The sequence below is a fragment of the Trachemys scripta genome, chromosome 9 (assembly GCF_013100865.1).
Source record: "Trachemys scripta elegans isolate TJP31775 chromosome 9, CAS_Tse_1.0, whole genome shotgun sequence".
NCBI classification, from domain to species: Eukaryota; Metazoa; Chordata; order Testudines; family Emydidae; genus Trachemys; species Trachemys scripta.
In genome coordinates, this window is record NC_048306.1 from 76381631 (window position 1) to 76394703 (window position 13073).

At 45.7% G+C, this 13073-nt stretch overlaps 1 protein-coding gene and 1 long non-coding RNA gene across 2 annotated transcripts in view; one reads left to right on the forward strand and one right to left on the reverse strand.

Annotated features, from left to right (window-relative positions):
* The window catches only part of TM4SF4 (transmembrane 4 L six family member 4), a 42120-nt gene that overhangs the window by 10568 nt on the left and 18479 nt on the right, over positions 1-13073 (forward strand). The gene's annotated exons all lie outside the window — the stretch shown is intronic.
* On the reverse strand, positions 4215-9946 carry LOC117882935. The gene is made up of 3 exons (XR_004647146.1): positions 9766-9946; positions 7574-7688; positions 4215-4291 (listed from the first exon to the last, which is right to left on the reverse strand). It is a non-coding gene; the product is annotated as an uncharacterized LOC117882935 (long non-coding RNA).

The window sequence follows — 13073 nt, forward strand, 5'->3', positions numbered from 1 at the left end:
TTCAGAATCAGGATTGAGGCTTCTTTATGTTAAAAATGTACAAGCCTGGAGTAGAAAACACAGTCCATACCTCAAAGAATTTACAAGCTAAATAATAAAGATGCAACAAGTGAGTATAACAACAACAAAAAGGTGTTTACATAGGCACAGCTAGATGGTTTTGAATCAATTTGTATATTAACAAATTAGAGAAACATCTGAAAGTCCTACTGCCCAGCTACCTGGCTGTTATTAGTTGGCAATTTCCTATAGAACAGAGGTTCCCAAACTTGGTTGGCGGCTTGTTCAGGATAAACCCCTGGCAGGCCACGAGACGCTTTATTTACCCGAGCGTCTGCAGGTATGGCCGCTCGCAGCTCCCTGTGGCCGCAGTTCGCCGTTCCCGGCCAATGGGAGCTGCAGGAAGTGGCACAGGCTTGGCCACCGCTTCCCACAGCTCCCATTGGCCAGGAACAGTGAACTGCGGCCACAAGGAGCTGCAGCGGCCGTACCTGCAGGCGCTGAGGTAAACAAAGCGTCTCACAGCCTGCCAGGGGCTTACCCTAAGCAAGCCACGAATCAAGTTTGGGAACCCCTACTATAGAACTAAGCAGGTTTTAAGGGTGGCCACTTTATAAGCCAGTTCATCAAAGATGTTTGGCATGGTGGCTGGCCCCTTTAAGAAGAGTCAGGGTCCAGTCTATCCATGACAGGCTTTCTAAGGAGAACAAGGCTTTCTTGGCCCACCTGTAGTAATTAGCTGCCTAAGTGGCTGGTTGGCAGCTAATTGACTAAGGAGCACCTGTACCTGATAAAAGGCTACCAGAGGTTAGTTAAGAGGGAGTGTTCCTAGCAGAAGAGGAGAATTATGAAGAGCTGCTAGCGAGACAGGCTCAGAAGAAGGATTGCTGATGCTGTGCTTTCCCAATGCTAGGCGGGACAGCTGACTTACTAGCGCAGAGCCCAAGAGGAGGGCTATGAAACTTTTCAGAACAAGAAGGGTAAGCCTGCCTGGCTTGTAGTATGCAGGCCCAGGACTGCCAGACTCCTGAACTTGAGAGAGAAGGCCTGTGGGACTTAGCACCTAGGCTCCCAGAAGGATGAACTTCAGGGACTAAAACAATTGTACCCTAAAGAAGAATGAATAACTTAAGTCCTGTGAAGGGGGAAGCTTGTCTGGGAGAGAATCATTGTGAGATTGCACAGGAGAGGGGTCAAGGTGCCAGGAAGACTTTCTATAATGCTTTCTTATAACATATCTTCACTGGTAATAGAAGAGGAAGTCCTCTGTATTGTGCAGTTTTGTTTTTAAAACTATGAGCCAGCATACAGTCAGACAGCTAATGTTCAGGTTCCCAGATGCTAAAATGATGGGTGTGGAATAAGACATTAAAGATCATCTTCCCCATCTGCTCTGCTTCCTTGCCTCAATGCTAATATGGAGGGACCATCCACTCCAGGGCTAACAACTATTTACTAGTAGTTTGGTCCCTAAACCAGCTCAGTCTTTAATGATGATAAGAACTGGACCCAATTTCTGTGATGTTTTTTATTAATGGAAATCACCTCCACTAGGGGCCAAGTCAAACCCACCAAACATGTCCCTTAGAGCACTTGTCTGCTCTAAGTAGGCCCTACCTAGAAAAGACAAATGCTCCATCTAGAAAGGTTCCCCCAGCCTATTTCTTCTTTTAAATATTCTGAACACATCTGCTTTCCTATGTTCATGATGCTATTAATGTGTAACTCTTAAAAATATCTGTCTGAAATGACATCTGTCACAGGCCCTTATCTGACCAGAAATGTCAAGAACAAAGGTTAAACAAGGTATAGGGTAGGCAGTGCATGTTGCCAGCCTCTGCTGTAGGAAATGGCTGGGGGTAATCTAACGGTTAGTGGAGCCCACTGCAAGGGGAAAGCTAGTGATATCTGGCTTTCCCCCACAGACAATTTTATCCCATTGACTATCCTTCATATGCTTCACTATGTGAAAGTGAAATGAATTATATTAAAGAACTAGAATGAATTAAAGAATGCTGTATGTACCTTTAAGTAGAAATGAGAAATGCTGCAAGCCAGGGGGCAGGAAAGCAGACATTAACTGCTTAATGACTCATAGACTTTAAGGTCAGAAGGGACCATTATGATCATCTAGTCTGACCTCCCGCATGATGCAGGCCACGAAAGCTGACCCACCCCCTTTCCCTTAACTCAGCTGTTGAAGTCCCCAAATCCTGTGATTTAAAGACTTCAAGTCGCAGAGACTCCTCCAGCTAGCGTCCCCCGCCCCATGCTATGGAGGAAGGCGAAAAACTTCCAGGGCCTCTGCCAATCTACCCTGGAGGAAAATTCCTTCCCGACCCCAAATATGGCAATCAGTAGAACCCCCAGCATGCAGGCAAGATTCTCCAGCCAGACCCTCATTGACCATTGATACTATTTACCAGCGATGGCACGTTGTTGACTAACTGACTAAAATCACTTAAGGGCAATTGGTGAAACATTAGCCTTAGATCGATAAGAGTTAATAAGGAAGCAGGATATGCATATCGTGCCCCATGAAAATTTTACAATTTTGCTCTCTGTCCCTTTGTTTAGTTCGCACCCTTTTATCTGTATAAATAAGACTGTTTGAATCTTGCAGGCGGGCCTCACATTATCTGAATGTATTAGCAGAGCGCTGTACTAATAAAACAAAGTGGTCTAATAAAACAAACCTGCCTGAGTCTAACTATGATAGCATCCCCTGTCTTGCCTTATGAGAACATCAATCCCATACATGCTCATCTTCCCCATACGCATATTGTCTAGTAACCTATATGACCCCTGCCCTGGATATAACTGGCCTCCACTATGGCTTCCCCTTCTGTGATATACACCTCCACTTCTAATATGTGGCCCCCTTCCCTCAGACATCCCTGTGTATGCTCCCCTCCTTTATGAGATGTGCAAAAATGGGCCCTTGGCCTGATTCACCAATGAGGAAAAACGGTTTACACATGCTCACTGTCTTGTTATGTGGGTGCCTAAAGGCCTGTGTTCCCTATTGACCTGATCCTTCCCTCTACTGAAGAACAGGGTAGCAGGAAGAGAGGAATGCTTTGCCTCTTGGACGGGCAAAGGACCAATTACCTCTAGCTTCCCACCCAACCAAATCCCCTTATTGCCTAAACTGAAATGATGCCACAAATAGGGAAAGCTGTTGTCATATGTACCTATTTTTTAAAAAAATCTTTCAAAATATGACACTGCCCCCAGTTATTTTATGAAGATTCCTTCGGTATTTCCTTTTTTTTTTTTTTTTAAACTATATATAACTTTTCAACAGCACAGGCCTAAATGGGTTCGGTTTTGGTGCTGGTACGCACCTTTGGTCCCAGATCTTCTCCCACTGAAGTCAATGGCAAAACTCATAGGCTGTAGAGCTGGGAAGGCGAGAGGAGAATAACCACGCTGGACATGGCCCACTCATTTTTTGGCCAGGCCAAACCTGAGTGGTGCTGTGACTTGGTGCGTGGTATTGCAGTACCACTCACTCAAATTGGGATTGGCCACCCTTCCATCATGATGAAGTAGCACGTGGGCCAAATTTGAATGAGTGAGTGTTGTGACCTGGTGCATGGGATCAGTGGTGCTGTGACCCTGTGTGACAGGTTGCAATACCACTCACCCCACCCAATTTGGAGAGGATGGGTGTCGGAGGTCAGGCTGTTGGGGGTGGGGAGGGGAGGTTGACAGGGAAAGAGGAGGGTCAGGTGTGGTGGGGGGTTAACCTAGGGCGCTCTGCAGCCCCTGACAAAACTCCCATTGACTTCAGTGGGATCAGAAGCAGGCCCTGAGGCAATCTAAGAACTCATGACACATACTGAAATTCAAACAACCTCCCCTCCCCACCCCCAACAGCACAGTGAATGGCTACAGAAATTATGGGGCTGATTTTTCACAAGTGCTGAGTACCCATAAACTTCAGCTGAAGTCAAAGCAGTAGCAAGTGCTCAGTTCCCCTGAAACTCAGGTCATAATTGCACAAATAGTACAATCATCTTGCGATCCAAGTTTTAAAAAATGTGGGTTATGATGTGAGAACTGACAGTTTGCTACTTTTTTTTTTTTAAGTGTGAAGTACCATTTTCTTTCTCCATCTATTCAATCATAGAACCAAAAGACTATTCCTAAGACCAGTATTTGTTGCAGGGAGCTGATTCCAAGCAACACAACCACTGATACAAACCACCGGGGATCTTCGCAAACAGAACTTAAGCTATGACATCGTCTCCAGGCCAATAAATGTGTGTTTAGTCCAACAGAAAATCTAAAAACAAAACAAAAACACACACCCACACATTAGAGAGCTGATGACTGAACACGAATCTATCTGTGGTCATCTCTATTAATAAACAGGCAAAATCTTAGTACCTGCTCTCTTATATTTTAGCTTACACACTGTAATAGTACTTTTGCCTATCACATGTCCAGCGATGCTCAAAACTGCACAGCTGTATCCAATTGACTGCAATTAGAATTTTTTGAATAAGTCTCTAGTTAGATTATTTATTCAACAACTACATTTTTCTCTCTGAACAGATTGTGGTTTCTCAAACTTATTCTTCATTTTAAATTATTTGCAAAAATTACCTAGTGAATAATTCTAGGTCTGTAACTTGTCTGTATATCGTTCATTTTTTAGACTGACATGCCAAACCTTAGCTGTTTTAGGTGGACGCACAAGTTGTATAGTATGTTTCCACCTCCTCAGTAGGCCCTTCCCTCCCTGCATGGGCTGCTGCAGTCACAGCTCTCCTGGGGGCAGGGAGCAAAGGGCTGGAGCTCTTCACATGACAGAGCAGGTGCAGAGTGTCCAAGGAAGCTTGAGTATCCCTGGTGCAAACTAGAGCTGTCACCTCCTGAGGCACCCCTGTCCCACTGACTGCCCCTGGAGCGGAATCACAGGCTGTGTTCCCAGGGCTAGGACCAGACTAGAGACCTGCCAATGGGACCCCCAAATCAGGTGCCCAGAAAGGACAAGTGCAGTCAGAGAAAAATAACTGATTTGACTCGGTCTGTTTGGAAAAACCTTCATTAGAACATGGGTTTTGGTAGGGTTCTTTGTAGACTGTTGATGAGAGATCAGATACATTAGCTCATTCAGGTTCTTTTTTTATTCAAAGCCAAAACAGCCCAACAGAGAAAGGAAATGTGCTCCAGTAGCACAACTGGTTAGTGCATGGTAATTATAGAGTAGTATAGTATGGAGTGATGCTGGTGTTGTGAGTTCAAGTCTTGCTTAGCACATCAGTTTGGGGGAGGTGTAGCTCAGTGGTTTGAGTATCAGCTTGCTAAACCCAGGGTTGTGAGTTCAATCCTTAAGGGGGCCATTTAAGGATCTGGGGCAAAAATCTGTCTGGGGATTGGTCCTGCTTTGAGCAGGAGGTTGCACTAGATGACCTCCTGAGGTCCCTTCCAACCCTAGTATTCTATGAAAGGATTAATGCTTTGTTTCCCAGACTGGTAAAATCTGGCAGCATTCAAATCTGTTCTGAAATTATGAGTTACACACACAGAGGGTTAAACACATACTTAACTCATGTACAACAATGGAAAGTTACACCCACTTTTTGATCAATTTCTTACCTTGTTTTGAATATAGCTTTCCAGAAGTCGGCAAACCCAGAGATATCATGCATCGGCACTAGGCTGGTAAGGATTGCGTATCAGTACAGCCTCCACAAAATCATCTGTCATGTCTGTATGAGCTGTATTTAGCACATTGTCATATTTGGCAAGCTTTAACAGAACATGCAGCCCTCTGACAGATTCTACATGTACAGGGAACTGGAGGTGCATACAGTTCACTGTAAGCTTAGCATAAGTAAAAAGCATGCTGGGAATATGATTCAGTTACACACTGTTAGCATAAGTAAAAAGAATACAAAGCCTTCTAGAAATATATATTGGCTAACAGTTCCACCTGACTGAAGTTTTCTAGTGCAGTCATGTATTGAGGATCGCTTAATATTTAGAATTTATCTCGATAACACACTTCCCCACTAAGGGCTTGTCTATACCAGAGCAAGAAGTTATTTTTAGAATGTGGTGCTAACATGTTTTTAAACACAACATGGCCTGCCTATGCTAGATATTCCGTTGTATTTTAAAATCAATGTTTGCCAAAGGAAAAAAGGGAAGTTGACAGAGAAACAATTGCCAAGAACCAAAGAAAGTATTGCAAACATTTGAGATTATAAAAATAAAGTTCTGAACAATTACATCCCAGTGCCCTTCTAACTCATGTTACTGTTCAGATCCAGTTGTGGTGAGTTTGTCTCATAGCAACAGAGTGAGCTGGCAAAAGGGAATTTTTTGTCATATGTTGCTTGTGCATATAGAACAAGAGTATATTATCAGGATGCTTGTTTGCAAAAAGCAGGACAAGATTGTAGCAAAATTAGGTTTTCATTTTGTGGTATCAGCATTCGGGATATTTTCACTTATCCTCAAGGAATCTCCTGCTTGTGGATATGGTATTTCTCTCTGAATGTACACTTCAGTCAGGAGGACAATTTTAGATACGTGGGTATGTTGCTACATGTACAATATATAGGATCTTTTGAGGTGCCTTTATTGATGAACCTTGATCCATTATTTTGAAATGTTTTCATTACTTATCCTTAACCTTTTCCTGTTGCTCACAGAGTCCTGATGAGTCCATCATAAATATATACACTAATCTGCCTTAAAAAGAATTCAGGAAACTTCTGCTTTGGCTCTGAACTGAGGGCATGAACCTTAAAAGAATACTCTGCTCTAAGATGGCCATATGCTCTTTCCCATTACATAGCACAAAGGGACGTGCAATGTAGCAACTAGTTACCCAAAAGTCTGGGAATTTCCTTTGTGAGTAAGCAGTCTCTCAGTGCCAAGCTCCCAGCAAGAAATACAATGTACGCTAATCAGGCAAAGGCACGGGAAACCCACAAATCCGCTGCCCCATGTGAAGTTGAAGGTCATGTATGATTGAATCATGGATTGCCTAATCCTGGCCTCATGTTCCAAAAAGACACCCAGATTTGGAAAGAATGTTAGAGCAGAAAGCAAGACCCTCTTCTAGGGCATATGAGTCCACCCTTTGCTGTGGAAAAACAAGAGTGAGTTTGGAGTTCTGCTTTTAGCTCAGTCTGGATGTCACTTAGCCATAATCCATTCCTGCTCACAGGCAGTCATAACTGAACACTTAGGGGCTGGCAGCAGCGAAACCAACCAACGCCTTGCATTTAGATGAAGAGTGAAGTCAGTTCAAGTAACTCAGTAAGAGGCTGGAACAGAAGTATAAGGAGTCTGATCATGCTAGCTGGCCTGCAGGGTTATTGACAGAGAGGGGGAGCAGGAGAAATGGTGTCCTTTTTTTTAATTTATTTTTTTATTTTTATTTTTTATTTAAGGTCAGCATCCTCAATCTGGACCTGGAGTAGAAGATTTGGGATTGTTTTTAGAGGAGAGGGTTTGTCAGGAATCCCAATAAAAGTTTTATCATGGCATCTGCCTTTGAGTTACATGTCAAGTGTGGGAGGGTTGTTGAAAGCAACACAATTTATACCTTTGTTCCTCTATGCCATGCCAGCGTTCACAGCTGTGGGGAAAAGAGTCATACTCTTGTATTGTCGTTAGTGTAGCACCGAGAAGTCCCAGTCCGGGACCAGGTGAGCTAACTGCTGTACAAACACAGAACAAAAAGATAGCCCGAGCCCCAAAGTGCCCACAATCCAAGTATAAGACAAAAGATAACAGAGGGTTACAGAGAAACAATGAGACAATGATCGTCAACATATTAGGCAGTGGGATCTGCCACTAGCAGCCAAAACTGACAAGTTTTGCCTTGGTTTCATGCCAAAGGGGAGTTTTGAGTAGGGATTTGAAGGTGGATAATAGGGTAACTGTGTGAATATTTATGGGGAGCTTCTCCCAAAAGTGAGGGGCAGCATGAGTGAAAGCACAAAGGTGCTTTTTAAAAATGTAACAAGTGGACAATGGAGGCTGATGTGGGCTGAGTGCAAGCAGGGGCTAACCTCTGGATACTGAATGAGAGACCATAGGTAGGGTGGGGATAGGTTGTGAAGGGCTTGAAAGTGAGGACAAGGGGCTTGGCTGCACAAACAATTAGTTTGTGGCAAGCTGGGGTTTGAATCTACTCCCAGGAGCCTGCTGCAGACTAATTGTCTATGTGCACCTTGCTAATGCGTATTAACAGCTTGTTAATGTGCTTTGATCTAGTCCTCTCTGAAACAGGACAAGAGCACAGCGGGCTAGCGCAGGCTAGATTCACACCCCAGCTGGCTGCAAACTAAGGGTATGTCTACACTGCATAGTTGTCGCCAAAACTTTTGTCTTTCACGGGAACTCAAAAAAGCCCCCCCCCCCCCCCCCCGCAAAAGACAAAAGTTTTGCCAACGCAAGCAGCAGTGTGAACGCAGCTTTATCGGCAGGAGTGCTCTCCTGCCGACAAAGCTTATGCCTCTCGCGGGGCTGGAAGTATTTTGTCGGCAAAAGTGCCGACAAAATACCGCAAAAGAGCGTTCACACTTGCCGACTTTTAACGACAAGGCTGTGTCGACACAGTAGTGTAGACAAGCCCTAAATGTTCATGTAAACAAGCCCATGGTGCTTATAATTGATACAATAGAGAAAAGGGAGCTAGTGAAGGGATGCAAAGAGAGGAGGGGTGACGTGAGCAAAGCGAAGGGCTAGCAAAATGATCTTAGTAGCAGCAGCATTCTGCCCTGATATCAGTGGGGCAAGATTACATGTGAAGGACCAAACAGAAGGCTGTTGCAGTAAATGAGATGTGAGATGAGCATGGACAAGAGTTTTTAGGTGTGTGGAGGGATAGGAAAGACTGTGCCTCAGCGATGTTATACGGACAGAATCTGCAAGTCTTAGACATACTTGAATGTGAGGCCTTAGGGGGCCTAGTTGAAGATGGCACCCAGGTAACAGCCTGAGTGACAGGTGCAATGACCCCCAAAACTTAAAAAAAAAATACATTTTGCTCCATCTACAGTAGCAGTATACTGTATGACCATCTGCGCCCATTGTACTATCTGAATTACACACACCCTCCATCAATGGTGAATGACATGAAAGTCCATTTAATGTGGTGGATGGTGGAGGGGAGGAGAGTGGAGACTTTCCGCTTTGGAATTTCCTGCCTGTGAAGGCAGTTGGCAGGCCACAGAAACCCATGGCGACTCTGTCTAAACCAGGGTCGGGCAAATTTTTTGGCCTGAGGGCCACATCGGGTTTCATAGATTGTATGGAGGGCCGGTTAGGGGAGGGGGTCATGGTCCGGCCTCCACCTCCTATCTGCCCGCCCCCCAGGACTCCTGCCCCATCCAACCCCCCTGTTCCCTGAGGGCCCCTCTGGGACACCTGCCCCATCCACACACCCCGTTCCCTGTATCCTGACTGCCCCCAGACCCCTGCCACGCAATCCAACCCCTACTCTCATTCCTGACGGCCCCCAGGGACCCCAGCCCCATCCAACCACCCCTTCTCCCTGTCCCCTGACAGCCCCTGGAACCCCTGCCCCTTACTGCCCCCTGCCGCCCCATCTAACCCTCCCTCCTTCCTGACTGCCCCCCGGGACCCCTGCCTCCATTCAACCACCTGTTCCCGCCCGACCACTCTGACCCCTATCCGACCACTCCGACCCCTATCTGACCCCCACCCCCTGACCACCACCCCGAACTCCTCTGCCCTCTATTAAACCCCACCTGCTCCCTGCCCCCTTACCACGCTGCCTGGAGCACCGGTGGCTGGCGGCGCTCCAGCCGCACTGCCCAGCTGGAGCCGGGCCACACTGCCGCCGCAACCACACAGCTCAGAGCACCGGCTCAGGCCGGGCTTTGCAGCTGCGCTGCCCCAGGAGCTCACAGCCCCACTGCCCAGAGCATTGTGCCGGCGGCGGGGCGAGCTGAGGCTGCGGGGGAGGGGGAACAGCAGGGGAGGGGCCGGGGCGAGCCTCCCGGGCCAGGAGCTCAGGGGCTGGCCAGGACGGTTGCACGGGCCAGATGTGGCCCGTGGGCCGTAGGTTGCCCACCCCGGTCTAAACCCACCTAACGCTGGCCTGTGGCTGAATAGCATATGCTGAGTGTGCTGTCTAACATACAGAACTTCCTCCAGTGGTTTTTGTGCCTGTTTGTTGTGTTGTAATAAGCCTCTTATCCAAAATGTTTGATTTGACTAATGGCTGATTAACGAGCACATTTCTTTCTGAAATGCTCCCCATTAGGTATGAACATCTCCATGTAGGCACACTGGGTGAGATTTCTCCTCTCTCTCACTTAGGGCCCCATCCTGCTCCCCTTAAAGTCAGTGGGAAAACTCCCATTGACTTCTGTTGTGTGAGCCTGGAAACAGATACATCACAGATCCAGGTCTGGGTAATGACAGGAACGTGTGTATCTTGGCATGACACAGAATGGAGGAGCTTATGACTGCCCCAAGGGAACTCTCTGGGCATTCAGAGCCAGAGGGAGCCATAGAAGAAGGGCACAAAGTAGTGAGGCTCTGAAAGAGGCAGGTACCCCAAACAATGGATATGATTCACTATACTCCCTGCCTCCGGCAACATAAATATCTGCGGGGTTTTATTGACAAAACCAGCAACTAACACAACTTCTAGATAAGTGACCAAATAGCAAGTGTGAAAAATCAGGACACTGCGGGGAGGAGGGGCGGCATGGGAGTATAGTTGCCTATATAAGACAAAGTCCCTAATATTGGGACATCTGGTTACCCTATTCCAGAACCAGTACCCTGAATCACCACCTAGAGATGGATCACAAGTCCCACCTATCCAGAGGGCACTTAATGCACTGATATAGCTCCACCAGTTCACTGGGAACCACAGGTGTTCAACGCTTTGGGTTTTGTCCGGAGGAGGCAGCATCCCATCCTCGGCCCAAAAACTCGTGGAACTGTCAGTCCCAGTATTTTAGGTGCCTTCCCCAGCTAGACTTTCAGTGGTATGAGACCAGGCCCTTATGCTGGAGTGAGAGGAGAATCAGACCCACTGTATCTTTAATTGTGAGTTACTTACTTTTAAAAGCAAAGCACTGAAAATTCCCATGGCATCAAATCCTGAGGCCATTACGTGACACTTTGAGCCAAAATTCTCAATGCAGCCAATGGGTGTTTGACTGACCAAAGGCTGAGTAAAAACTGAGTTTGCAGATGAAGGATCTCTGCTGTACTCCTCTTAGGAAATGCTAAGCACCCTGAAACTCTACTGAAGTCAGTGGAGATGCAGGCATTCAGCAGCTTGCAAGAGTTCATTCCAACGTAGGAACAGGCCCTCACATACTTTTTTCCTGAGCACACAAAGTAAGGTATGTGGTATTCTGGGAGTTCTGCATAACCTCTTTACTGAATTTAAGATGGATTTTATATCACGTAAAACATATTTTCTTTCCAAAGCAAAAAAACCCCCAGAAAATTGAATGAATACCACAATTTTAAAACGTATTATCTATTTAAATAGCAGTGAGGATGTAAGATAGAGCTGGAGCTTTCATATCTTAATCATATGATCTGGCAATTGATAAAAATGTGCTAGGGTTATTAAAAATATGTGAGTTTCTAATTCAGCCTTTCCTGGAAATGGCCTCATATTGTGCAGCACAGCTTCCAGAGGTTACAAAATAAACATAAAAGTCAGCCTTTCAAATACAAGTATGGAAAAACACATTGCCCAATCTGCAGAAAATGTCTGCTGTCTTCTGGGCAATATAAGCCCTGGAAGGCCATGGACGCCGGCACCACCACACCCTACTCTGTCAGGGGAAAAGGTCACCCCACTGTGGTAGGCACAATGAAAAACAATCTGTGGCTCCATGGCAGGGAGTGAGACTTGCAGAGCTCTACAGGGGAGAGAATGTCACGTAAATAAGCTCCTCCTGGTAGCTCTGCATCTTCCAAGTCTCAGGGCCGCACAGTTTGTGGAAGTGAGAGCATCCCTGCTCATGACAAAAGACATGTTTTTAAACCACAAGAACCATATGGTGCTACTTGTAACATTCTGCCTTGTCAGCCAGCCTAGGTTTAACACACTGGACCTACTGCCTTATAATTCTACCTGGTCCACAGACATTGCTAAGTACATCCTTTCATACTCCTCTAGACTAACTCCATTTTTTTGAAAAAGCAACAGAGCGTCCGGTGGCACCTTTAAGACTAACAAAAGTATTGGGAGCATAAGCTTTCGTGGGTAAGAACCTCACTTCTTCAGATGCAAGAAGTGAGGTTCTTACCCACGAAAGCTTATGCTCCCAATACTTTTGTTAGTCTTAAAGGTGCCACCGGACGCTCTGTTGCTTTTTCAAAAAAATGGAGTTAGTCTAGAGGAGTATGAAAGGATGTACTTAGCAATGTCTGTGGACCAGGTAGAATTATAAGGCAGTAGGTCCAGTGTGTTAAACCTAGGCTGGCTGACAAGGCAGAATGTTACAAGTAGCACCATATGGTTCTTGTGGTTTAAAAACATGTCTTTTGTCATGAGCAGGGATGCTCTCACTTCCACAAACTGTGCGGCCCTGAGACTTGGAAGATGCAGAGCTACCAGGAGGAGCTTATTTACGTGACATTCTCTCCCCTGTAGAGCTCTGCAAGTCTCACTCCCTGCCATGGAGCCACAGATTGTTTTTCATTGTGCCTACCACAGTGGGGTGACCTTTTCCCCTGACAGAGTAGGGTGTGGTGGTGCCGGCGTCCATGGCCTTCCAGGGCTTATATTGCCCAGAAGACAGCAGACATTTTCTGCAGATTGGGCAATGTGTTTTTCCATACTTGTATTTGAAAGGCTGACTTTTATGTTTATTTTGTAACCTCTGGAAGCTGTGCTGCACAATATGAGGCCATTTCCAGGAAAGGCTGAATTAGAAACTCACATATTTTTAATAACCCTAGCACATTTTTATCAATTGCCAGATCATATGATTAAGATATGAAAGCTCCAGCTCTATCTTACATCCTCACTGCTATTTAAATAGATAATACGTTTTAAAATTGTGGTATTCATTCAATTTTCTGGGGGTTTTTTT